This window comes from Triturus cristatus, chromosome 12 (assembly GCF_964204655.1).
Source record: "Triturus cristatus chromosome 12, aTriCri1.1, whole genome shotgun sequence".
NCBI classification, from domain to species: domain Eukaryota; kingdom Metazoa; phylum Chordata; class Amphibia; order Caudata; family Salamandridae; genus Triturus; species Triturus cristatus.
Window position 1 is genome coordinate 660,960,621 of NC_140595.1, and position 23,015 is coordinate 660,983,635.

Genomic DNA, 23,015 nt, shown 5'->3' on the forward strand with positions numbered 1-23,015 from the left:
TTTAACAAATATGTCAAATAAAGTGAAGTATTTTGTGCGTAATAGAAATTAGATCTTTCATGGAGTTTCCAGAGGATTGCCTTTCACTCACTCCTGGCTTATTAACCAGTTTGGATAAATAGATTGATAAGAAAGCAGCTCTTACTCCTAAAGTTTAGGCCGTCTCAAATGAATGACTGTTAACATATGTCTGCCCCACAGAGACAGATCACTTCTAATAAGTGGGTTCTCTATATGTCACTGATTGCAGACATACTAACTAGAGCTATCGGTATGGTCTTGAATGCGAAAACTCTTATTTTCTCATATGAAAATGTAGTTTTTCATACTTCCAAAAAAAGTGCCTTAAGCATGGTCTTCAATGTGTGCGCGCACGTGGACATTCATATGCAACTACGTTTCCATACAGAGTCTCAAAATCATAGATATATTCATACCTCAGTAAGAATACATGTTGCAATTTACATCCTGCGTGCAGACTGGCCTTGTAGCTCAGTGGCAGAGCACTGGTCTTGTAAACCAGGGGTCATGAGTTCAAGCCTCATCAGGGCCTTTTTACATGAGTCTTTCTGTATGTTGTTTTCAAGTCATTCTTCCCTGGAGTCACACCTTGCTTTAGGATTGCTTATTGCCAAGCTTCCCTTTCCTGCTTTCATATTATCAAGAAAATATCATGAAGATCATTGAATTATAAATTATTGCCTCACCCCTTCCGATCGCCTGACGAACGCCATTCTCACCCTGCCGGGCAAGCCCTGCCGGGCAAAGCCAAATAAGCCATGCATATTTACAGTTCCTTTGAAAGGCAGAGCGAGGACTAGGACCTCTGTTCCGACTGAATCTGCATCCACAGAAAGGATGTTATAAGGCCCTACAAATTTCACCAAGGAGATGTGAAAGTCTTCCCCCATAAAATACTTTTTTTCCCAGATACACCGGCTCTTAGGCAAATGAGGTTACTCCTCAAAACCCCACCCCCACTCACCATAAATATCCTTCTCTCCTGCTGTCCATTCAAATGATACAAGGTATCTTGTACATAGAGAGAAAGGGAGAATAGGCAGACTTGCTTCAAAGATTTGGTGACTTTGGATGGGTGGGATGAATGAAGAAGTGAACCTGGTTTCTGGGAAAGGAGTATCGAGATGAAGATGAGGAAAAGTGAACATGGACCACATTCATAGGTTAGAGAAATACATTTAATAGGTTGAATGGTTTTGAAAAGTGAACTTCGAGCAGTAATTGTTGTTTTTTAAACTGCAAAGAAATTAAAAATGAATGTGGGATTGGAGGCACACTCTGAGCAGAAAAGCACCATAAGCTGCTATGGTGCAACTCAAGATGGTGAATAGAACCTTTAATATGATGATGCTCTTCTTTTGCTAGTTTTTTCGAGTCACCTTTTATTGTAAGTAGCTGATACAGCATTTTTTGCAGCTCTTCAGTTTATGGTTATCATGTGAGAACACTGTTTTCATCATATTTATTATTCTACAAATGTATTTTTAAATGCACTGATGTGGTGTTTGCATGAAATGCAAGATGGCACATCATGGAATGTTTAAACTGAGCATCGCGGAGGATATGTGATATTTGGCACCCAGAGGAGTAGGACACGTAGATCCTATAAGAAGTAAAGACTCTCTAGCAAGGGCCGTCCATACTCTGAGTTTAAACTTTACTTTTTGTGAAATGGTTTATGAAAAACAACACGGCTGCTCCAGGTGAGGCTTGAACTCACAACCTCGGCATGGCTCAGTGCAAGTACTGCTGTATAAGTACCGTGCGCTAACCAATTGCGCCACTGGAGCTCTCTCTTTTCACATCTCCCCAGGTGAGCCATCTACAGCTGACCAAGTAGATGACAGACACTGCTCCATCATTCACTGTGCAAGATCGACTCACATGCTAGCATGTTATCATGACTATTAAAAATACAGTCCAAACGGAATAGATTCTCTAATTGTCCTATAACATATGCTCTGTCAATTCAAAACCCCATAGAATTATATCTTGACAGTTCTGACAAAGTCTAGGGGAATCTTATGAATATTTGTAATTAGCACATAGTAAGAATTTCCCAAAAATGAAATGTAGGTCCCTGATTGGGGGAAGACGTGGAATGTGAGATCTTGCCTCAGCTGTTTTTTTCTTTTTTAGGTACAGTATATTGACACTTCAGTACCTTTTGTGAAGCAAGGTTTCAGATGGGGCTGTAGGGCAGACGAGGTGGCCGAGTGGTTAAGGCGATGGACTGCTAATCCATTGTGCTCTGCACGCGTGGGTTCGAATCCCACCTTCGTCGGAAAGCCATCAGAGTCTCTTTTGATGGCCAGCATTTCTTGAAGTATAATTACACTCTCTTTCAAGACAAAGCCAGGATCCGCTAGATGGGATCATCTGACTGTTCCATTTTAACAAATATGTCAAATAAAGTGAAGTATTTTGTGCGTAATAGAAATTAGATCTTTCATGGGGTTTCCAGAGGATTGCCTTTCACTCACTCCTGGCTTATTAACCAGTTTGGATAAATAGATTGATAAGAAAGCAGCTCTTACTCCTAAAGTTTAGGCCGTCTCAAATGAATGACTGTTAACATATGTCTGCCCCACAGAGACAGATCACTTCTAATAAGTGGGTTCTCTATATGTCACTGATTGCAGACATACTAACTAGAGCTATCGGTATGGTCTTGAATGCGAAAACTCTTATTTTCTCATATGAAAATGTAGTTTTTCATACTTCCAAAAAAAGTGCCTTAAGCATGGTCTTCAATGTGTGCGCGCACGTGGACATTCATATGCAACTACGTTTCCATACAGAGTCTCAAAATCATAGATATATTCATACCTCAGTAAGAATACATGTTGCAATTTACATTCTGCGTGCAGACTGGCCTTGTAGCTCAGTGGCAGAGCACTGGTCTTGTAAACCAGGGGTCATGAGTTCAAGCCTCATCAGGGCCTTTTTACATGAGTCTTTCTGTATGTTGTTTTCAAGTCATTCTTCCCTGGAGTCACACCTTGCTTTAGGATTGCTTATTGCCAAGCTTCCCTTTCCTGCTTTCATATTATCAAGAAAATATCATGAAGATCATTGAATTATAAATTATTGCCTCACCCCTTCCGATCGCCTGACGAACGCCTGACAAACGCCATTCTCACCCTGGCGGGCAAGCCCTGCCGGGCAAAGCCAAATAAGCCATGCATATTTACAGTTCCTTTGAAAGGCAGAGCGAGGACTAGGACCTCTGTTCCGACTGAATCTGCATCCACAGAAAGGATGTTATAAGGCCCTACAAATTTCACCAAGGAGATGTGAAAGTCTTCCCCCATAAAATACTTTTTTTCCCAGATACCCCGGCTCTTAGGCAAATGAGGTTACTCCTCAAAACCCCACCCCCACTCACCATAAATATCCTTCTCTCCTGCTGTCCATTCAAATGATACAAGGTATCTTGTACATAGAGAGAAAGGGAGAATAGGCAGACTTGCTTCAAAGATTTGGTGACTTTGGATGGGTGGGATGAATGAAGAAGTGAACCTGGTTTCTGGGAAAGGAGTATCGAGATGAAGATGAGGAAAAGTGAACATGGACCACATTCATAGGTTAGAGAAATACATTTAATAGGTTGAATGGTTTTGAAAAGTGAACTTCGAGCAGTAATTGTTGTTTTTTAAACTGCAAAGAAATTAAAAATGAATGTGGGATTGGAGGCACACTCTGAGCAGAAAAGCACCATAAGCTGCTATGGTGCAACTCAAGATGGTGAATAGAACCTTTAATATGATGATGCTCTTCTTTTGCTAGTTTTTTCGAGTCACCTTTTATTGTAAGTAGCTGATACAGCATTTTTTGCAGCTCTTCAGTTTATGGTTATCATGTGAGAACACTGTTTTCATCATATTTATTATTCTACAAATGTATTTTTAAATGCACTGATGTGGTGTTTGCATGAAATGCAAGATGGCACATCATGGAATGTTTAAACTGAGCATCGCGGAGGATATGTGATATTTGGCACCCAGAGGAGTAGGTCACGTAGATCCTATAAGAAGTAAAGACTCTCTAGCAAGGGCCGTCCATACTCTGAGTTTAAACTTTACTTTTTGTGAAATGGTTTATGAAAAACAACACGGCTGCTCCAGGTGAGGCTCGAACTCACAACCTCAGCATGGCTCAGTGCAAGTACTGCTGTATAAGTACCGCGCGCTAATCGATTGCGCCACTGGAGCTCTCTCTTTTCACATTTCCCCAGGTGAGCCATCTACAGCTGACCAAGTAGATGACAGACACTGCTCCATCATTCACTGTGCAAGATCGACTCACATGCTAGCATGTTATCATGACTATTAAAAATACAGTCCAAACGGAATAGATTCTATAATTGTCCTATAACATATGCTCTGTCAATTCAAAACCCCATAGAATTATATCTTGACAGTTCTGACAAAGTCTAGGGGAATCTTATGAATATTTGTAATTAGCACATAGTAAGAATTTCCCAAAAATGAAATGTAGGTCCCTGATTGGGGGAAGACGTGGAATGTGAGATCTTGCCTCAGCTGTTTTTTTCTTTTTTAGGTACAGTATATTGACACTTCAGTACCTTTTGTGAAGCAAGGTTTCAGATGGGGCTGTAGGGCAGACGAGGTGGCCGAGTGGTTAAGGCGATGGACTGCTAATCCATTGTGCTCTGCACGCGTGGGTTCGAATCCCACCTTCGTCGGAAAGCCATCAGAGGCTCTTTTGATGGCCAGCATTTCTTGTAGTATAATTACACTCTCTTTCAAGACAGAGCCAGGATCCGCTAAATGGGATCATCTGACTGTTCCATTTTAACAAATATGTCAAATAAAGTGAAGTATTTTGTGCGTAATAGAAATTAGATATTTCATGGAGTTTCCAGAGGATTGCCTTTCACTCACTCCTGGCTTATTAACCAGTTTGGATAAATAGATTGATAAGAAAGCAGCTCTTACTCCTAAAGTTTAGGCCGTCTCAAATGAATGACTGTTAACATATGTCTGCCCCACAGAGACAGATCACTTCTAATAAGTGGGTTCTCTATATGTCACTGATTGCAGACATACTAACTAGAGCTATCGGTATGGTCTTGAATGCGAAAACTCTTATTTTCTCATATGAAAATGTAGTTTTTCATACTTCCAAAAAAAGTGCCTTAAGCATGGTCTTCAATGTGTGCGCGCACGTGGACATTCATATGCAACTACGTTTCCATACAGAGTCTCAAAATCATAGATATATTCATACCTCAGTAAGAATACATGTTGCAATTTACATCCTGTGTGCCGACTGGCCTTGTAGCTCAGTGGCAGAGCACTGGTCTTGTTAACCAGGGGTCATGAGTTCAAGCCTCATCAGGGCCTTTTTACATGAGTCTTTCTGTATGTTGTTTTCAAGTCATTCTTCCCTGGAGTCACACCTTGCTTTAGGATTGCTTATTGCCAAGCTTCCCTTTCCTGCTTTCATATTATCAAGAAAATATCATGAAGATCATTGAATTATAAATTATTGCCTCACCCCTTCCGATCGCCTGACGAACGCCATTCTCACCCTGCCGGGCAAGCCCTGCCGGGCAAAGCCAAATAAGCCATGCATATTTACAGTTCCTTTGAAAGGCAGAGCGAGGACTAGGACCTCTGTTCCGACTGAATCTGCATCCACAGAAAGGATGTTATAAGGCCCTACAAATTTCACCAAGGAGATGTGAAAGTCTTCCTCCATAAAATACTTTTTTTCCCAGATACCCCGGCTCTTAGGCAAATGAGGTTACTCCTCAAAACCCCACCCCCACTCACCATAAATATCCTTCTCTCCTGCTGTCCATTCAAATGATACAAGGTATCTTGTACATAGAGAGAAAGGGAGAATAGGCAGACTTGCTTCAAAGATTTGGTGACTTTGGATGGGTGGGATGAATGAAGAAGTGAACCTGGTTTCTGGGAAAGGAGTATCGAGATGAAGATGAGGAAAAGTGAACATGGACCACATTCATAGGTTAGAGAAATACATTTAATAGGTTGAATGGTTTTGAAAAGTGAACTTCGAGCAGTAATTGTTGTTTTTTAAACTGCAAAGAAATTAAAAATGAATGTGGGATTGGAGGCACACTCTGAGCAGAAAAGCACCATAAGCTGCTATGGTGCAACTCAAGATGGTGAATAGAACCTTTAATATGATGATGCTCTTCTTTTGCTAGTTTTTTCGAGTCACCTTTTATTGTAAGTAGCTGATACAGCATTTTTTGCAGCTCTTCAGTTTATGGTTATCATGTGAGAACACTGTTTTCATCATATTTATTATTCTACAAATGTATTTTTAAATGCACTGATGTGGTGTTTGCATGAAATGCAAGATGGCACATCATGGAATGTTTAAACTGAGCATCGCGGAGGATATGTGATATTTGGCACCCAGAGGAGTAGGACACGTAGATCCTATAAGAAGTAAAGACTCTCTAGCAAGGGCCGTCCATACTCTGAGTTTAAACTTTACTTTTTGTGAAATGGTTTATGAAAAACAACACGGCTGCTCCAGGTGAGGCTTGAACTCACAACCTCGGCATGGCTCAGTGCAAGTACTGCTGTATAAGTACCGGGCGCTAACCGATTGCACCACTGGAGCTCTCTCTTTTCACATCTCCCCAGGTGAGCCATCTACAGCTGACCAAGTAGATGACAGACACTGCTCCATCATTCACTGTGCAAGATCGACTCACATGCTAGCATGTTATCATGACTATTAAAAATACAGTCCAAACGGAATAGATTCTATAATTGTCCTATAACATATGCTCTGTCAATTCAAAACCCCATAGAATTATATCTTGACAGTTCTGACAAAGTCTAGGGGAATCTTATGAATATTTGTAATTAGCACATAGTAAGAATTTCCCAAAAATGAAATGTAGGTCCCTGATTGGGGGAAGACGTGGAATGTGAGATCTTGCCTCAGCTGTTTTTTTCTTTTTTAGGTACAGTATATTGACACTTCAGTACCTTTTGTGAAGCAAGGTTTCAGATGGGGCTGTAGGGCAGACGAGGTGGCCGAGTGGTTAAGGCGATGGACTGCTAATCCATTGTGCTCTGCACGCGTGGGTTCGAATCCCACCTTTGTCGGAAAGCCATCAGAGTCTCTTTTGATGGCCAGCATTTCTTGAAGTATAATTACACTCTCTTTCAAGACAGAGCCAGGATCCGCTAGATGGGATCATCTGACTGTTCCATTTTAACAAATATGTCAAATAAAGTGAAGTATTTTGTGCGTAATAGAAATTAGATCTTTCATGGAGTTTCCAGAGGATTGCCTTTCACTCACTCCTGGCTTATTAACCAGTTTGGATAAATAGATTGATAAGAAAGCAGCTCTTACTCCTAAAGTTTAGGCCGTCTCAAATGAATGACTGTTAACATATGTCTGCCCCACAGAGACAGATCACTTCTAATAAGTGGGTTCTCTATATGTCACTGATTGCAGACATACTAACTAGAGCTATCGGTATGGTCTTGAATGCGAAAACTCTTATTTTCTCATATGAAAATATAGTTTTTCATACTTCCAAAAAAAGTGCCTTAAGCATGGTCTTCAATGTGTGCGCGCACGTGGACATTCATATGCAACTACGTTTCCATACAGAGTCTCAAAATCATAGATATATTCATACCTCAGTAAGAATACATGTTGCAATTTACATTCTGCGTGCAGACTGGCCTTGTAGCTCAGTGGCAGAGCACTGGTCTTGTAAACCAGGGGTCATGAGTTCAAGCCTCATCAGGGCCTTTTTACATGAGTCTTTCTGTATGTTGTTTTCAAGTCATTCTTCCCTGGAGTCACACCTTGCTTTAGGATTGCTTATTGCCAAGCTTCCCTTTCCTGCTTTCATATTATCAAGAAAATATCATGAAGATCATTGAATTATAAATTATTGCCTCACCCCTTCCGATCGCCTGACGAACGCCTGACAAACGCCATTCTCACCCTGGCGGGCAAGCCCTGCCGGGCAAAGCCAAATAAGCCATGCATATTTACAGTTCCTTTGAAAGGCAGAGCGAGGACTAGGACCTCTGTTCCGACTGAATCTGCATCCACAGAAAGGATGTTATAAGGCCCTACAAATTTCACCAAGGAGATGTGAAAGTCTTCCCCCATAAAATACTTTTTTTCCCAGATACCCCGGCTCTTAGGCAAATGAGGTTACTCCTCAAAACCCCACCCCCACTCACCATAAATATCCTTCTCTCCTGCTGTCCATTCAAATGATACAAGGTATCTTGTACATAGAGAGAAAGGGAGAATAGGCAGACTTGCTTCAAAGATTTGGTGACTTTGGATGGGTGGGATGAATGAAGAAGTGAACCTGGTTTCTGGGAAAGGAGTATCGAGATGAAGATGAGGAAAAGTGAACATGGACCACATTCATAGGTTAGAGAAATACATTTAATAGGTTGAATGGTTTTGAAAAGTGAACTTCGAGCAGTAATTGTTGTTTTTTAAACTGCAAAGAAATTAAAAATGAATGTGGGATTGGAGGCACACTCTGAGCAGAAAAGCACCATAAGCTGCTATGGTGCAACTCAAGATGGTGAATAGAACCTTTAATATGATGATGCTCTTCTTTTGCTAGTTTTTTCGAGTCACCTTTTATTGTAAGTAGCTGATACAGCATTTTTTGCAGCTCTTCAGTTTATGGTTATCATGTGAGAACACTGTTTTCATCATATTTATTATTCTACAAATGTATTTTTAAATGCACTGATGTGGTGTTTGCATGAAATGCAAGATGGCACATCATGGAATGTTTAAACTGAGCATCGCGGAGGATATGTGATATTTGGCACCCAGAGGAGTAGGACACGTAGATCCTATAAGAAGTAAAGACTCTCTAGCAAGGGCCGTCCATACTCTGAGTTTAAACTTTACTTTTTGTGAAATGGTTTATGAAAAACAACACGGCTGCTCCAGGTGAGGCTCGAACTCACAACTTCGGCATGGCTCAGTGCAAGTACTGCTGTATAAGTACCGCGCGCTAACCGATTGCGCCACTGGAGCTCTCTCTTTTCACATCTCCCCAGGTGAGCCATCTACAGCTGACCAAGTAGATGACAGACACTGCTCCATCATTCACTGTGCAAGATCGACTCACATGCTAGCATGTTATCATGACTATTAAAAATACAGTCCAAACGGAATAGATTCTATAATTGTCCTATAACATATGCTCTGTCAATTCAAAACCCCATAGAATTATATCTTGACAGTTCTGACAAAGTCTAGGGGAATCTTATGAATATTTGTAATTAGCACATAGTAAGAATTTCCCAAAAATGAAATGTAGGTCCCTGATTGGGGGAAGACATGGAATGTGAGATCTTGCCTCAGCTGTTTTTTTCTTTTTTAGGTACAGTATATTGACACTTCAGTACCTTTTGTGAAGCAAGGGTTCAGATGGGGCTGTAGGGCAGACGAGGTGACCGAGTGGTTAAGGCGATGGACTGCTAATCCATTGTGCTCTGCACGCGTGGGTTCGAATCCCACCTTCGTCGGAAAGCCATCAGAGTCTCTTTTGATGGCCAGCATTTCTTGTAGTATAATTACACTCTCTTTCAAGACAGAGCCAGGATCCGCTAGATGGGATCATCTGACTGTTCCATTTTAACAAATATGTCAAATAAAGTGAAGTATTTTGTGCGTAATAGAAATTAGATCTTTCATGGAGTTTCCAGAGGATTGCCTTTCACTCACTCCTGGCTTATTAACCAGTTTGGATAAATAGATTGATAAGAAAGCAGCTCTTACTCCTAAAGTTTAGGCCGTCTCAAATGAATGACTGTTAACATATGTCTGCCCCACAGAGACAGATCACTTCTAATAAGTGGGTTCTCTATATGTCACTGATTGCAGACATACTAACTAGAGCTATCGGTATGGTCTTGAATGCGAAAACTCTTATTTTCTCATATGAAAATGTAGTTTTTCATACTTCCAAAAAAAGTGCCTTAAGCATGGTCTTCAATGTGTGCGCGCACGTGGACATTCATATGCAACTACGTTTCCATACAGAGTCTCAAAATCATAGATCTATTCATACCTCAGTAAGAATACATGTTGCAATTTACATCCTGTGTGCTGACTGGCCTTGTAGCTCAGTGGCAGAGCACTGGTCTTGTAAACCAGGGGTCATGAGTTCAAGCCTCATCAGGGCCTTTTTACATGAGTCTTTCTGTATGTTGTTTTCAAGTCATTCTTCCCTGGAGTCACACCTTGCTTTAGGATTGCTTATTGTCAAGCTTCCCTTTCCTGCTTTCATATTATCAAGAAAATATAATGAAGATCATTGAATTATAAATTATTGCCTCACCCCTTCCGATCGCCTGACGAACGCCTGACAAACGCCATTCTCACCCTGCCGGGCAAGCCCTGCCGGGCAAAGCCAAATAAGCCATGCATATTTACAGTTCCTTTGAAAGGCAGAGCAAGGACTAGGACCTCTGTTCCGACTGAATCTGCATCCACAGAAAGGATGTTATAAGGCCCTACAAATTTCACCAAGGAGATGTGAAAGTCTTCCCCCATAAAATACTTTTTTTCCCAGATACCCCGGCTCTTAGGCAAATGAGGTTACTCCTCAAAACCCCACCCCCACTCACCATAAATATCCTTCTCTCCTGCTGTCCATTCAAATGATACAAGGTATCTTGTACATAGAGAGAAAGGGAGAATAGGCAGACTTGCTTCAAAGATTTGGTGACTTTGGATGGGTGGGTTGAATGAAGAAGTGAACCTGGTTTCTGGGAAAGGAGTATCGAGATGAAGATGAGGAAAAGTGAACATGGACCACATTCATAGGTTAGAGAAATACATTTAATAGGTTGAATGGTTTTGAAAAGTGAACTTCGAGCAGTAATTGTTGTTTTTTAAACTGCAAAGAAATTAAAAATGAATGTGGGATTGGAGGCACACTCTGAGCAGAAAAGCACCATAAGCTGCTATGGTGCAACTCAAGATGGTGAATAGAACCTTTAATATGATGATGCTCTTCTTTTGCTAGTTTTTTCGAGTCACCTTTTATTGTAAGTAGCTGATACAGCATTTTTTGCAGCTCTTCAGTTTATGGTTATCATGTGAGAACACTGTTTTCATCATATTTATTATTCTACAAATGTATTTTTAAATGCACTGATGTGGTGTTTGCATGAAATGCAAGATGGCACATCATGGAATGTTTACACTGAGCATCGCGGAGGATATGTGATATTTGGCACCCAGAGGAGTAGGACACGTAGATCCTATAAGAAGTAAAGACTCTCTAGCAAGGGCCGTCCATACTCTGAGTTTAAACTTTACTTTTTGTGAAATGGTTTATGAAAAACAACACGGCTGCTCCAGGTGAGGCTCGAACTCACAACCTCGGCATGGCTCAGTGCAAGTACTGCTGTATAAGTACCGCGCGCTAACCGATTGCGCCACTGGAGCTCTCTCTTTTCACATCTCCCCAGGTGAGCCATCTACAGCTGACCAAGTAGATGACAGACACTGCTCCATCATTCACTGTGCAAGATCGACTCACATGCTAGCATGTTATCATGACTATTAAAAATACAGTCCAAACGGAATAGATTCTATAATTGTCCTATAACATATGCTCTGTCTATTCAAAACCCCATAGAATTATATCTTGACAGTTCTGACAAAGTCTAGGGGAATCTTATGAATATTTGTAATTAGCACATAGTAAGAATTTCCCAAAAATGAAATGTAGGTCCCTGATGGGGGAAGACGTGGAATGTGAGATCTTGCCTCAGCTGTTTTTTTCTTTTTTAGGTACAGTATATTGACACTTCAGTACCTTTTGTTAAGCAAGGTTTCAGATGGGGCTGTGGGGCAGACGAGGTGGCCGAGTGGTTAAGGCGATGGACTGCTAATCCATTGTGCTCTGCACGCGTGGGTTCGAATCCCACCTTCGTCGGAAAGCCATCAGAGTCTCTTTTGATGGCCAGCATTTCTTGTAGTATAATTACACTCTCTTTCAAGACAGAGCCAGGATCCGCTAGATGGGATCATCTGACTGTTCCATTTTAACAAATATGTCAAATAAAGTGAAGTATTTTGTGCGTAATAGAAATTAGATCTTTCATGGAGTTTCCAGAGGATTGCCTTTCACTCACTCCTGGCTTATTAACCAGTTTGGATAAATAGATTGATAAGAAAGCAGCTCTTACTCCTAAAGTTTAGGCCGTCTCAAATGAATGACTGTTAACATATGTCTGCCCCACAGAGACAGATCACTTCTAATAAGTGGGTTCTCTATATGTCACTGATTGCAGACATACTAACTAGAGCTATCGGTATGGTCTTGAATGCGAAAACTCTTATTTTCTCATATGAAAATGTAGTTTTTCATACTTCCAAAAAAAGTGCCTTAAGCATGGTCTTCAATGTGTGCGCGCACGTGGACATTCATATGCAACTACGTTTCCATACAGAGTCTCAAAATCATAGATCTATTCATACCTCAGTAAGAATACATGTTGCAATTTACATCCTGCGTGCAGACTGGCCTTGTAGCTCAGTGGCAGAGCACTGGTCTTGTAAACCAGGGGTCATGAGTTCAAGCCTCATCAGGGCCTTTTTACATGAGTCTTTCTGTATGTTGTTTTCAAGTCATTCTTCCCTGGAGTCACACCTTGCTTTAGGATTGCTTATTGCCAAGCTTCCCTTTCCTGCTTTCATATTATCAAGAAAATATCATGAAGATCATTGAATTATAAATTATTGCCTCACCCCTTCCGATCGCCTGACGAACGCCTGACAAACGCCATTCTCACCCTGGCGGGCAAGCCCTGCCGGGCAAAGCCAAATAAGCCATGCATATTTACAGTTCCTTTGAAAGGCAGAGCGAGGACTAGGACCTCTGTTCCGACTGAATCTGCATCCACAGAAAGGATGTTATAAGGCCCTACAAATTTCACCAAGGAGATGTGAAAGTCTTCCCCCATAAAATACTTTTTTTCCCAGATACCCCGGCTCTTAGGCAAATGAGGTTACTCCTCAAAACCCCACCCCCACTCACCATAAATATCCTTCTCTCCTGCTGTCCATTCAAATGATACAAGGTATCTTGTACATAGAGAGAAAGGGAGAATAGGCAGACTTGCTTCAAAGATTTGGTGACTTTGGATGGGTGGGTTGAATGAAGAAGTGAACCTGGTTTCTGGGAAAGGAGTATCGAGATGAAGATGAGGAAAAGTGAACATGGACCACATTCATAGGTTAGAGAAATACATTTAATAGGTTGAATGGTTTTGAAAAGTGAACTTCGAGCAGTAATTGTTGTGTTTTAAACTGCAAAGAAATTAAAAATGAATGTGGGATTGGAGGCACACTCTGAGCAGAAAAGCACCATAAGCTGCTATGGTGCAACTCAAGATGGTGAATAGAACCTTTAATATGATGATGCTCTTCTTTTGCTAGTTTTTTCGAGTCACCTTTTATTGTAAGTAGCTGATACAGCATTTTTTGCAGCTCTTCAGTTTATGGTTATCATGTGAGAACACTGTTTTCATCATATTTATTATTCTACAAATGTATTTTTAAATGCACTGATGTGGTGTTTGCATGAAATGCAAGATGGCACATCATGGAATGTTTAAACTGAGCATCGCGGAGGATATGTGATATTTGGCACCCAGAGGAGTAGGACACGTAGATCCTATAAGAAGTAAAGACTCTCTAGCAAGGGCCGTCCATACTCTGAGTTTAAACTTTACTTTTTGTGAAATGGTTTATGAAAAACAACACGGCTGCTCCAGGTGAGGCTTGAACTCACAACCTCGGCATGGCTCAGTGCAAGTACTGCTGTATAAGTACCGCGCGCTAACCTATTGCGCCACTGGAGCTCTCTCTTTTCACATCTCCCCAGGTGAGCCATCTACAGCTGACCAAGTAGATGACAGACACTGCTCCATCATTCACTGTGCAAGATCGACTCACATGCTAGCATGTTATCATGACTATTAAAAATACAGTCCAAACGGAATAGATTCTATAATTGTCCTATAACATATGCTCTGTCAATTCAAAACCCCATAGAATTATATCTTGACAGTTCTGACAAAGTCTAGGGGAATCTTATGAATATTTGTAATTAGCACATAGTAAGAATTTCCCAAAAATGAAATGTAGGTCCCTGATTGGGGGAAGACGTGGAATGTGAGATCTTGCCTCAGCTGTTTTTTTCTTTTTTAGGTACAGTATATTGACACTTCAGTACCTTTTGTGAAGCAAGGTTTCAGATGGGGCTGTAGGGCAGACGAGGTGGCCGAGTGGTTAAGGCGATGGACTGCTAATCCATTGTGCTCTGCACGCGTGGGTTCGAATCCCACCTTCGTCGGAAAGCCATCAGAGTCTCTTTTGATGGCCAGCATTTCTTGTAGTATAATTACACTCTCTTTCAAGACAGAGCCAGGATCCGCTAGATGGGATCATCTGACTGTTCCATTTTAACAAATATGTCAAATAAAGTGAAGTATTTTGTGCGTAATAGAAATTAGATCTTTCATGGAGTTTCCAGAGGATTGCCTTTCACTCACTCCTGGCTTATTAACCAGTTCGGATAAATAGATTGATAAGAAAGCAGCTCTTACTCCTAAAGTTTAGGCCGTCTCAAATGAATGACTGTTAACATATGTCTGCCCCACAGAGACAGATCACTTCTAATAAGTGGGTTCTCTATATGTCACTGATTGCAGACATACTAACTAGAGCTATCGGTATGGTCTTGAATGCGAAAACTCTTATTTTCTCATATGAAAATGTAGTTTTTCATACTTCCAAAAAAAGTGCCTTAAGCATGGTCTTCAATGTGTGCGCGCACGTGGACATTCATATGCAACTACGTTTCCATACAGAGTCTCAAAATCATAGATATATTCATACCTCAGTAAGAATACATGTTGCAATTTACATCCTGCGTACAGACTGGCCTTGTAGCTCAGTGGCAGAGCACTGGTCTTGTAAACCAGGGGTCATGAGTTCAAGCCTCATCAGGGCCTTTTTACATGAGTCTTTCTGTATGTTGTTTTCAAGTCATTCTTCCCTGGAGTCACACCTTGCTTTAGGATTGCTTATTGCCAAGCTTCCCTTTCCTGCTTTCATATTATCAAGAAAATATCATGAAGATCATTGAATTATAAATTATTGCCTCACCCCTTCCGATCGCCTGACGAACGCCTGACAAACGCCATTCTCACCCTGGCGGGCAAGCCCTGCCGGGCAAAGCCAAATAAGCCATGCATATTTACAGTTCCTTTGAAAGGCAGAGCGAGGACTAGGACCTCTGTTCCGACTGAATCTGCATCCACAGAAAGGATGTTATAAGGCCCTACAAATTTCACCAAGGAGATGTGAAAGTCTTCCCCCATAAAATACTTTTTTTCCCAGATACCCCGGCTCTTAGGCAAATGAGGTTACTCCTCAAAACCCCACCCCCACTCACCATAAATATCCTTCTCTCCTGCTGTCCATTCAAATGATACAAGGTATCTTGTACATAGAGAGAAAGGGAGAATAGGCAGACTTGCTTCAAAGATTTGGTGACTTTGGATGGGTGGGATGAATGAAGAAGTGAACCTGGTTTCTGGGAAAGGAGTATCGAGATGAAGATGAGGAAAAGTGAACATGGACCACATTCATAGGTTAGAGAAATACATTTAATAGGTTGAATGGTTTTGAAAAGTGAACTTCGAGCAGTAATTGTTGTTTTTTAAACTGCAAAGAAATTAAAAATGAATGTGGGATTGGAGGCACACTCTGAGCAGAAAAGCACCATAAGCTGCTATGGTGCAACTCAAGATGGTGAATAGAACCTTTAATATGATGATGCTCTTCTTTTGCTAGTTTTTTCGAGTCACCTTTTATTGTAAGTAGCTGATACAGCATTTTTTGCAGCTCTTTAGTTTATGGTTATCATGTGAGAACACTGTTTTCATCATATTTATTATTCTACAAATGTATTTTTAAATGCACTGATGTGGTGTTTGCATGAAATGCAAGATGGCACATCATGGAATGTTTAAACTGAGCATCGCGGAGGATATGTGATATTTGGCACCCAGAGGAGTAGGACACGTAGATCCTATAAGAAGTAAAGACTCTCTAGCAAGGGCCGTCCATACTCTGAGTTTAAACTTTACTTTTTGTGAAATGGTTTATGAAAAACAACACGGCTGCTCCAGGTGAGGCTCGAACTCACAACCTCAGCATGGCTCAGTGCAAGTACTGCTGTATAAGTACCGCGCGCTAACCGATTGCGCCACTGGAGCTCTCTCTTTTCACATCTCCCCAGGTGAGCCATCTACAGCTGACCAAGTAGATGACAGACACTGCTCCATCATTCACTGTGCAAAATCGACTCACATGCTAGCATGTTATCATGACTATTAAAAATACAGTCCAAACGGAATAGATTCTATAATTGTCCTATAACATATGCTCTGTCAATTCAAAACCCCATAGAATTATATCTTGACAGTTCTGACAAAGTCTAGGGGAATCTTATGAATATTTGTAATTAGCACATAGTAAGAATTTCCCAAAAATGAAATGTAGGTCCCTGATTGGGGGAAGACGTGGAATGTGAGATCTTGCCTCAGCTGTTTTTTTCTTTTTTAGGTACAGTATATTGACACTTCAGTACCTTTTGTGAAGCAAGGTTTCAGATGGGGCTGTAGGGCAGACGAGGTGGCCGAGTGGTTAAGGCGATGGACTGCTAATCCATTGTGCTCTGCACGCGTGGGTTCGAATCCCACCTTCGTCGGAAAGCCATCAGAGTCTCTTTTGATGGCCAGCATTTCTTGTAGTATAATTACACTCTCTTTCAAGACAGAGCCAGGATCCGCTAGATGGGATCATCTGACTGTTCCATTTTAACAAATATGTCAAATAAAGTGAAGTATTTTGTGCGTAATAGAAATTAGATCTTTCATGGAGTTTCCAGAGGATTGCCTTTCACTCACTCCTGGCTTATTAACCAGTTTGGATAAATAGATTGATAAGAAAGCAGCTCTTACTCTTAAAGTTTAGGCCGTCTCAAATGAATGACTGTTAACATATGTCTGCCCCACAGAGACAGATCACTTCTAATAAGTGGGTTCTCTATATGTCACTGATTGCAGACATACTAACTAGAGCTATCGGTATGGTCTTGAATGCGAAAACTCTTATTTTCTCATATGAAAATGTAGTTTTTCATACTTCCAAAAAAAGTGCCTTAAGCATGGTCTTCAATGTGTGCGCGCACGTGGACATTCATATGCAACTACGTTTCCATACAGAGTCTCAAAATCATAGATATATTCATACCTCAGTAAGAATACATGTTGCAATTTACATCCTGTGTGCCGACTGGCCTTGTAGCTCAGTGGCAGAGCACTGGTCTTGTAAACCAGGGGTCATGAGTTCAAGCCTCATCAGGGCCTTTTTACATGAGTCTTTCTGTATGTTGTTTTCAAGTCATTCTTCCCTGGAGTCACACCTTGCTTTAGGATTGCTTATTGTCAAGCTTCCCTTTCCTGCTTTCATATTATCAAGAAAATATAATGAAGATCATTGAATTATAAATTATTGCCTCACCACTTCCGATCGCCTGACGAACGCCTGACAAACGCCATTCTCACCCTGCCGGGCAAGCCCTGCCGGGCAAAGCCAAATAAGCCATGCATATTTACAGTTCCTTTGAAAGGCAGAGCGAGGACTAGGACCTCTGTTCCGACTGAATCTGCATCCACAGAAAGGATGTTATAAGGCCCTACAAATTTCACCAAGGAGATGTGAAAGTCTTCCCCCATAAAATACTTTTTTTCCCAGATACCCCGGCTCTTAGGCAAATGAGGTCACTCCTCAAAACCCCACCCCCACTCACCATAAATATCCTTCTCTCCTGCTGTCCATTCAAATGATACAAGGTATCTTGTACATAGAGAGAAAGGGAGAATAGGCAGACTTGCTTCAAAGATTTGGTGACTTTGGATGGGTGGGTTGAATGAAGAAGTGAACCTGGTTTCTGGGAAAGGAGTATCGAGATGAAGATGAGGAAAAGTGAACATGGACCACATTCATAGGTTAGAGAAATACATTTAATAGGTTGAATGGTTTTGAAAAGTGAACTTCGAGCAGTAATTGTTGTGTTTTAAACTGCAAAGAAATTAAAAATGAATGTGGGATTGGAGGCACACTCTGAGCAGAAAAGCACCATAAGCTGCTATGGTGCAACTCAAGATGGTGAATAGAACCTTTAATATGATGATGCTCTTCTTTTGCTAGTTTTTTCGAGTCACCTTTTATTGTAAGTAGCTGATACAGCATTTTTTGCAGCTCTTCAGTTTATGGTTATCATGTGAGAACACTGTTTTCATCATATTTATTATTCTACAAATGTATTTTTAAATGCACTGATGTGGTGTTTGCATGAAATGCAAGATGGCACATCATGGAATGTTTAAACTGAGCATCGCGGAGGATATGTGATATTTGGCACCCAGAGGAGTAGGACACGTAGATCCTATAAGAAGTAAAGACTCTCTAGCAAGGGCCGTCCATACTCTGAGTTTAAACTTTACTTTTTGTGAAATGGTTTATGAAAAACAACACGGCTGCTCCAGGTGAGGCTCGAACTCACAACCTCGGCATGGCTCAGTGCAAGTACTGCTGTATAAGTACCGCGCGCTAACCGATTGCGCCACTGGAGCTCTCTCTTTTCACATCTCCCCAGGTGAGCCATCTACAGCTGACCAAGTAGATGACAGACACTGCTCCATCATTCACTGTGCAAGATCGACTCACATGCTAGCATGTTATCATGACTATTAAAAATACAGTCCAAACGGAATAGATTCTATAATTGTCCTATAACATATGCTCTGTCTATTCAAAACCCCATAGAATTATATCTTGACAGTTCTGACAAAGTCTAGGGGAATCTTATGAATATTTGTAATTAGCACATAGTAAGAATTTCCCAAAAATGAAATGTAGGTCCCTGATTGGGGGAAGACGTGGAATGTGAGATCTTGCCTCAGCTGTTTTTTTCTTTTTTAGGTACAGTATATTGACACTTCAGTACCTTTTGTGAAGCAAGGTTTCAGATGGGGCTGTAGGGCAGACGAGGTGGCCGAGTGGTTAAGGCGATGGACTGCTAATCCATTGTGCTCTGCACGCGTGGGTTCGAATCCCACCTTCGTCGGAAAGCCATCAGAGTCTCTTTTGATGGCCAGCATTTCTTGTAGTATAATTACACTCTCTTTCAAGACAGAGCCAGGATCCGCTAGATGGGATCATCTGACTGTTCCATTTTAACAAATATGTCAAATAAAGTGAAGTATTTTGTGCGTAATAGAAATTAGATCTTTCATGGAGTTTCCAGAGGATTGCCTTTCACTCACTCCTGGCTTATTAACCAGTTTGGATAAATAGATTGATAAGAAAGCAGCTCTTACTCCTAAAGTTTAGGCCGTCTCAAATGAATGACTGTTAACATATGTCTGCCCCACAGAGACAGATCACTTCTAATAAGTGGGTTCTCTATATGTCACTGATTGCAGACATACTAACTAGAGCTATCGGTATGGTCTTGAATGCGAAAACTCTTATTTTCTCATATGAAAATGTAGTTTTTCATACTTCCAAAAAAAGTGCCTTAAGCATGGTCTTCAATGTGTGCGCGCACGTGGACATTCATATGCAACTACGTTTCCATACAGAGTCTCAAAATCATAGATATATTCATACCTCAGTAAGAATACATGTTGCAATTTACATCCTGCGTGCAGACTGGCCTTGTAGCTCAGTGGCAGAGCACTGGTCTTGTAAACCAGGGGTCATGAGTTCAAGCCTCATCAGGGCCTTTTTACATGAGTCTTTCTGTATGTTGTTTTCAAGTCATTCTTCCCTGGAGTCACACCTTGCTTTAGGATTGCTTATTGCCAAGCTTCCCTTTCCTGCTTTCATATTATCAAGAAAATATCATGAAGATCATTGAATTATAAATTATTGCCTCACCCCTTCCGATCGCCTGACGAACGCCATTCTCACCCTGCCGGGCAAGCCCTGCCGGGCAAAGCCAAATAAGCCATGCATATTTACAGTTCCTTTGAAAGGCAGAGCGAGGACTAGGACCTCTGTTCCGACTGAATCTGCATCCACAGAAAGGATGTTATAAGGCCCTACAAATTTCACCAAGGAGATGTGAAAGTCTTCCCCCATAAAATACTTTTTTTCCCAGATACACCGGCTCTTAGGCAAATGAGGTTACTCCTCAAAACCCCACCCCCACTCACCATAAATATTTTTCTCTCCTGCTGTCCATTCAAATGATACAAGGTATCTTGTACATAGAGAGAAAGGGAGAATAGGCAGACTTGCTTCAAAGATTTGGTGACTTTGGATGGGTGGGATGAATGAAGAAGTGAACCTGGTTTCTGGGAAAGGAGTATCGAGATGAAGATGAGGAAAAGTGAACATGGACCACATTCATAGGTTAGAGAAATACATTTAATAGGTTGAATGGTTTTGAAAAGTGAACTTCGAGCAGTAATTGTTGTTTTTTAAACTGCAAAGAAATTAAAAATGAATGTGGGATTGGAGGCACACTCTGAGCAGAAAAGCACCATAAGCTGCTATGGTGCAACTCAAGATGGTGAATAGAACCTTTAATATGATGATGCTCTTCTTTTGCTAGTTTTTTCGAGTCACCTTTTATTGTAAGTAGCTGATACAGCATTTTTTGCAGCTCTTCAGTTTATGGTTATCATGTGAGAACACTGTTTTCATCATATTTATTATTCTACAAATGTATTTTTAAATGCACTGATGTGGTGTTTGCATGAAATGCAAGATGGCACATCATGGAATGTTTAAACTGAGCATCGCGGAGGATATGTGATATTTGGCACCCAGAGGAGTAGGACACGTAGATCCTATAAGAAGTAAAGACTCTCTAGCAAGGGCCGTCCATACTCTGAGTTTAAACTTTACTTTTTGTGAAATGGTTTATGAAAAACAACACGGCTGCTCCAGGTGAGGCTTGAACTCACAACCTCGGCATGGCTCAGTGCAAGTACTGCTGTATAAGTACCGTGCGCTAACCAATTGCGCCACTGGAGCTCTCTCTTTTCACATCTCCCCAGGTGAGCCATCTACAGCTGACCAAGTAGATGACAGACACTGCTCCATCATTCACTGTGCAAGATCGACTCACATGCTAGCATGTTATCATGACTATTAAAAATACAGTCCAAACGGAATAGATTCTCTAATTGTCCTATAACATATGCTCTGTCAATTCAAAACCCCATAGAATTATATCTTGACAGTTCTGACAAAGTCTAGGGGAATCTTATGAATATTTGTAATTAGCACATAGTAAGAATTTCCCAAAAATGAAATGTAGGTCCCTGATTGGGGGAAGACGTGGAATGTGAGATCTTGCCTCAGCTGTTTTTTTCTTTTTTAGGTACAGTATATTGACACTTCAGTACCTTTTGTGAAGCAAGGTTTCAGATGGGGCTGTAGGGCAGATGAGGTGGCCGAGTGGTTAAGGCGATGGACTGCTAATCCATTGTGCTCTGCACGCGTGGGTTCGAATCCCACCTTCGTCGGAAAGCCATCAGAGTCTCTTTTGATGGCCAGCATTTCTTGAAGTATAATTACACTCTCTTTCAAGACAAAGCCAGGATCCGCTAGATGGGATCATCTGACTGTTCCATTTTAACAAATATGTCAAATAAAGTGAAGTATTTTGTGCGTAATAGAAATTAGATCTTTCATGGGGTTTCCAGAGGATTGCCTTTCACTCACTCCTGGCTTATTAACCAGTTTGGATAAATAGATTGATAAGAAAGCAGCTCTTACTCCTAAAGTTTAGGCCGTCTCAAATGAATGACTGTTAACATATGTCTGCCCCACAGAGACAGATCACTTCTAATAAGTGGGTTCTCTATATGTCACTGATTGCAGACATACTAACTAGAGCTATCGGTATGGTCTTGAATGCGAAAACTCTTATTTTCTCATATGAAAATGTAGTTTTTCATACTTCCAAAAAAAGTGCCTTAAGCATGGTCTTCAATGTGTGCGCGCACGTGGACATTCATATGCAACTACGTTTCCATACAGAGTCTCAAAATCATAGATATATTCATACCTCAGTAAGAATACATGTTGCAATTTACATTCTGCGTGCAGACTGGCCTTGTAGCTCAGTGGCAGAGCACTGGTCTTGTAAACCAGGGGTCATGAGTTCAAGCCTCATCAGGGCCTTTTTACATGAGTCTTTCTGTATGTTGTTTTCAAGTCATTCTTCCCTGGAGTCACACCTTGCTTTAGGATTGCTTATTGCCAAGCTTCCCTTTCCTGCTTTCATATTATCAAGAAAATATCATGAAGATCATTGAATTATAAATTATTGCCTCACCCCTTCCGATCGCCTGACGAACGCCTGACAAACGCCATTCTCACCCTGGCGGGCAAGCCCTGCCGGGCAAAGCCAAATAAGCCATGCATATTTACAGTTCCTTTGAAAGGCAGAGCGAGGACTAGGACCTCTGTTCCGACTGAATCTGCATCCACAGAAAGGATGTTATAAGGCCCTACAAATTTCACCAAGGAGATGTGAAAGTCTTCCCCCATAAAATACTTTTTTTCCCAGATACCCCGGCTCTTAGGCAAATGAGGTTACTCCTCAAAACCCCACCCCCACTCACCATAAATATCCTTCTCTCCTGCTGTCCATTCAAATGATACAAGGTATCTTGTACATAGAGAGAAAGGGAGAATAGGCAGACTTGCTTCAAAGATTTGGTGACTTTGGATGGGTGGGATGAATGAAGAAGTGAACCTGGTTTCTGGGAAAGGAGTATCGAGATGAAGATGAGGAAAAGTGAACATGGACCACATTCATAGGTTAGAGAAATACATTTAATAGGTTGAATGGTTTTGAA

The 23,015-nt window shown here is 41.1% G+C and overlaps 23 non-coding genes across 23 annotated transcripts; 16 read left to right on the forward strand and 7 right to left on the reverse strand.

Annotated features, from left to right (window-relative positions):
* Positions 1–481: 481 nt before the first annotated feature.
* Positions 482–553, forward strand: TRNAT-UGU (transfer RNA threonine (anticodon UGU)). Its single transcript has one exon. It is a non-coding gene; the product is annotated as a tRNA-Thr (tRNA).
* Positions 554–1,716: 1,163 nt separating this feature from the next.
* TRNAI-UAU (transfer RNA isoleucine (anticodon UAU)) lies at positions 1,717–1,811 on the reverse strand. The gene is made up of 2 exons: positions 1,774–1,811; positions 1,717–1,752 (listed from the first exon to the last, which is right to left on the reverse strand). It is a non-coding gene; the product is annotated as a tRNA-Ile (tRNA).
* A 412-nt stretch (positions 1,812–2,223) lies between these two features.
* TRNAS-GCU (transfer RNA serine (anticodon GCU)) lies at positions 2,224–2,305 on the forward strand. Its single transcript has one exon. It is a non-coding gene; the product is annotated as a tRNA-Ser (tRNA).
* A 589-nt stretch (positions 2,306–2,894) lies between these two features.
* TRNAT-UGU (transfer RNA threonine (anticodon UGU)) lies at positions 2,895–2,966 on the forward strand. Its single transcript has one exon. It is a non-coding gene; the product is annotated as a tRNA-Thr (tRNA).
* A 1,681-nt stretch (positions 2,967–4,647) lies between these two features.
* Positions 4,648–4,729, forward strand: TRNAS-GCU (transfer RNA serine (anticodon GCU)). The gene has a single exon. It is a non-coding gene; the product is annotated as a tRNA-Ser (tRNA).
* A 2,331-nt stretch (positions 4,730–7,060) lies between these two features.
* On the forward strand, positions 7,061–7,142 carry TRNAS-GCU (transfer RNA serine (anticodon GCU)). The gene has a single exon. It is a non-coding gene; the product is annotated as a tRNA-Ser (tRNA).
* A 589-nt stretch (positions 7,143–7,731) lies between these two features.
* On the forward strand, positions 7,732–7,803 carry TRNAT-UGU (transfer RNA threonine (anticodon UGU)). The gene has a single exon. It is a non-coding gene; the product is annotated as a tRNA-Thr (tRNA).
* A 1,174-nt stretch (positions 7,804–8,977) lies between these two features.
* Positions 8,978–9,072, reverse strand: TRNAI-UAU (transfer RNA isoleucine (anticodon UAU)). The gene is made up of 2 exons: positions 9,035–9,072; positions 8,978–9,013 (listed from the first exon to the last, which is right to left on the reverse strand). It is a non-coding gene; the product is annotated as a tRNA-Ile (tRNA).
* A 1,083-nt stretch (positions 9,073–10,155) lies between these two features.
* On the forward strand, positions 10,156–10,227 carry TRNAT-UGU (transfer RNA threonine (anticodon UGU)). Its single transcript has one exon. It is a non-coding gene; the product is annotated as a tRNA-Thr (tRNA).
* A 1,174-nt stretch (positions 10,228–11,401) lies between these two features.
* On the reverse strand, positions 11,402–11,496 carry TRNAI-UAU (transfer RNA isoleucine (anticodon UAU)). The gene is made up of 2 exons: positions 11,459–11,496; positions 11,402–11,437 (listed from the first exon to the last, which is right to left on the reverse strand). It is a non-coding gene; the product is annotated as a tRNA-Ile (tRNA).
* A 411-nt stretch (positions 11,497–11,907) lies between these two features.
* Positions 11,908–11,989, forward strand: TRNAS-GCU (transfer RNA serine (anticodon GCU)). Its single transcript has one exon. It is a non-coding gene; the product is annotated as a tRNA-Ser (tRNA).
* A 589-nt stretch (positions 11,990–12,578) lies between these two features.
* Positions 12,579–12,650, forward strand: TRNAT-UGU (transfer RNA threonine (anticodon UGU)). The gene has a single exon. It is a non-coding gene; the product is annotated as a tRNA-Thr (tRNA).
* A 1,174-nt stretch (positions 12,651–13,824) lies between these two features.
* TRNAI-UAU (transfer RNA isoleucine (anticodon UAU)) lies at positions 13,825–13,919 on the reverse strand. The gene is made up of 2 exons: positions 13,882–13,919; positions 13,825–13,860 (listed from the first exon to the last, which is right to left on the reverse strand). It is a non-coding gene; the product is annotated as a tRNA-Ile (tRNA).
* A 412-nt stretch (positions 13,920–14,331) lies between these two features.
* TRNAS-GCU (transfer RNA serine (anticodon GCU)) lies at positions 14,332–14,413 on the forward strand. The gene has a single exon. It is a non-coding gene; the product is annotated as a tRNA-Ser (tRNA).
* A 589-nt stretch (positions 14,414–15,002) lies between these two features.
* Positions 15,003–15,074, forward strand: TRNAT-UGU (transfer RNA threonine (anticodon UGU)). The gene has a single exon. It is a non-coding gene; the product is annotated as a tRNA-Thr (tRNA).
* Positions 15,075–16,248: 1,174 nt separating this feature from the next.
* TRNAI-UAU (transfer RNA isoleucine (anticodon UAU)) lies at positions 16,249–16,343 on the reverse strand. The gene is made up of 2 exons: positions 16,306–16,343; positions 16,249–16,284 (listed from the first exon to the last, which is right to left on the reverse strand). It is a non-coding gene; the product is annotated as a tRNA-Ile (tRNA).
* Positions 16,344–16,755: 412 nt separating this feature from the next.
* TRNAS-GCU (transfer RNA serine (anticodon GCU)) lies at positions 16,756–16,837 on the forward strand. The gene has a single exon. It is a non-coding gene; the product is annotated as a tRNA-Ser (tRNA).
* A 589-nt stretch (positions 16,838–17,426) lies between these two features.
* TRNAT-UGU (transfer RNA threonine (anticodon UGU)) lies at positions 17,427–17,498 on the forward strand. Its single transcript has one exon. It is a non-coding gene; the product is annotated as a tRNA-Thr (tRNA).
* A 1,174-nt stretch (positions 17,499–18,672) lies between these two features.
* TRNAI-UAU (transfer RNA isoleucine (anticodon UAU)) lies at positions 18,673–18,767 on the reverse strand. Its single transcript has 2 exons — positions 18,730–18,767; positions 18,673–18,708 (listed from the first exon to the last, which is right to left on the reverse strand). It is a non-coding gene; the product is annotated as a tRNA-Ile (tRNA).
* Positions 18,768–19,179: 412 nt separating this feature from the next.
* TRNAS-GCU (transfer RNA serine (anticodon GCU)) lies at positions 19,180–19,261 on the forward strand. The gene has a single exon. It is a non-coding gene; the product is annotated as a tRNA-Ser (tRNA).
* A 589-nt stretch (positions 19,262–19,850) lies between these two features.
* Positions 19,851–19,922, forward strand: TRNAT-UGU (transfer RNA threonine (anticodon UGU)). The gene has a single exon. It is a non-coding gene; the product is annotated as a tRNA-Thr (tRNA).
* A 1,163-nt stretch (positions 19,923–21,085) lies between these two features.
* Positions 21,086–21,180, reverse strand: TRNAI-UAU (transfer RNA isoleucine (anticodon UAU)). Its single transcript has 2 exons — positions 21,143–21,180; positions 21,086–21,121 (listed from the first exon to the last, which is right to left on the reverse strand). It is a non-coding gene; the product is annotated as a tRNA-Ile (tRNA).
* A 1,083-nt stretch (positions 21,181–22,263) lies between these two features.
* Positions 22,264–22,335, forward strand: TRNAT-UGU (transfer RNA threonine (anticodon UGU)). The gene has a single exon. It is a non-coding gene; the product is annotated as a tRNA-Thr (tRNA).
* The last annotated feature ends 680 nt before the right edge of the window (positions 22,336–23,015 follow it).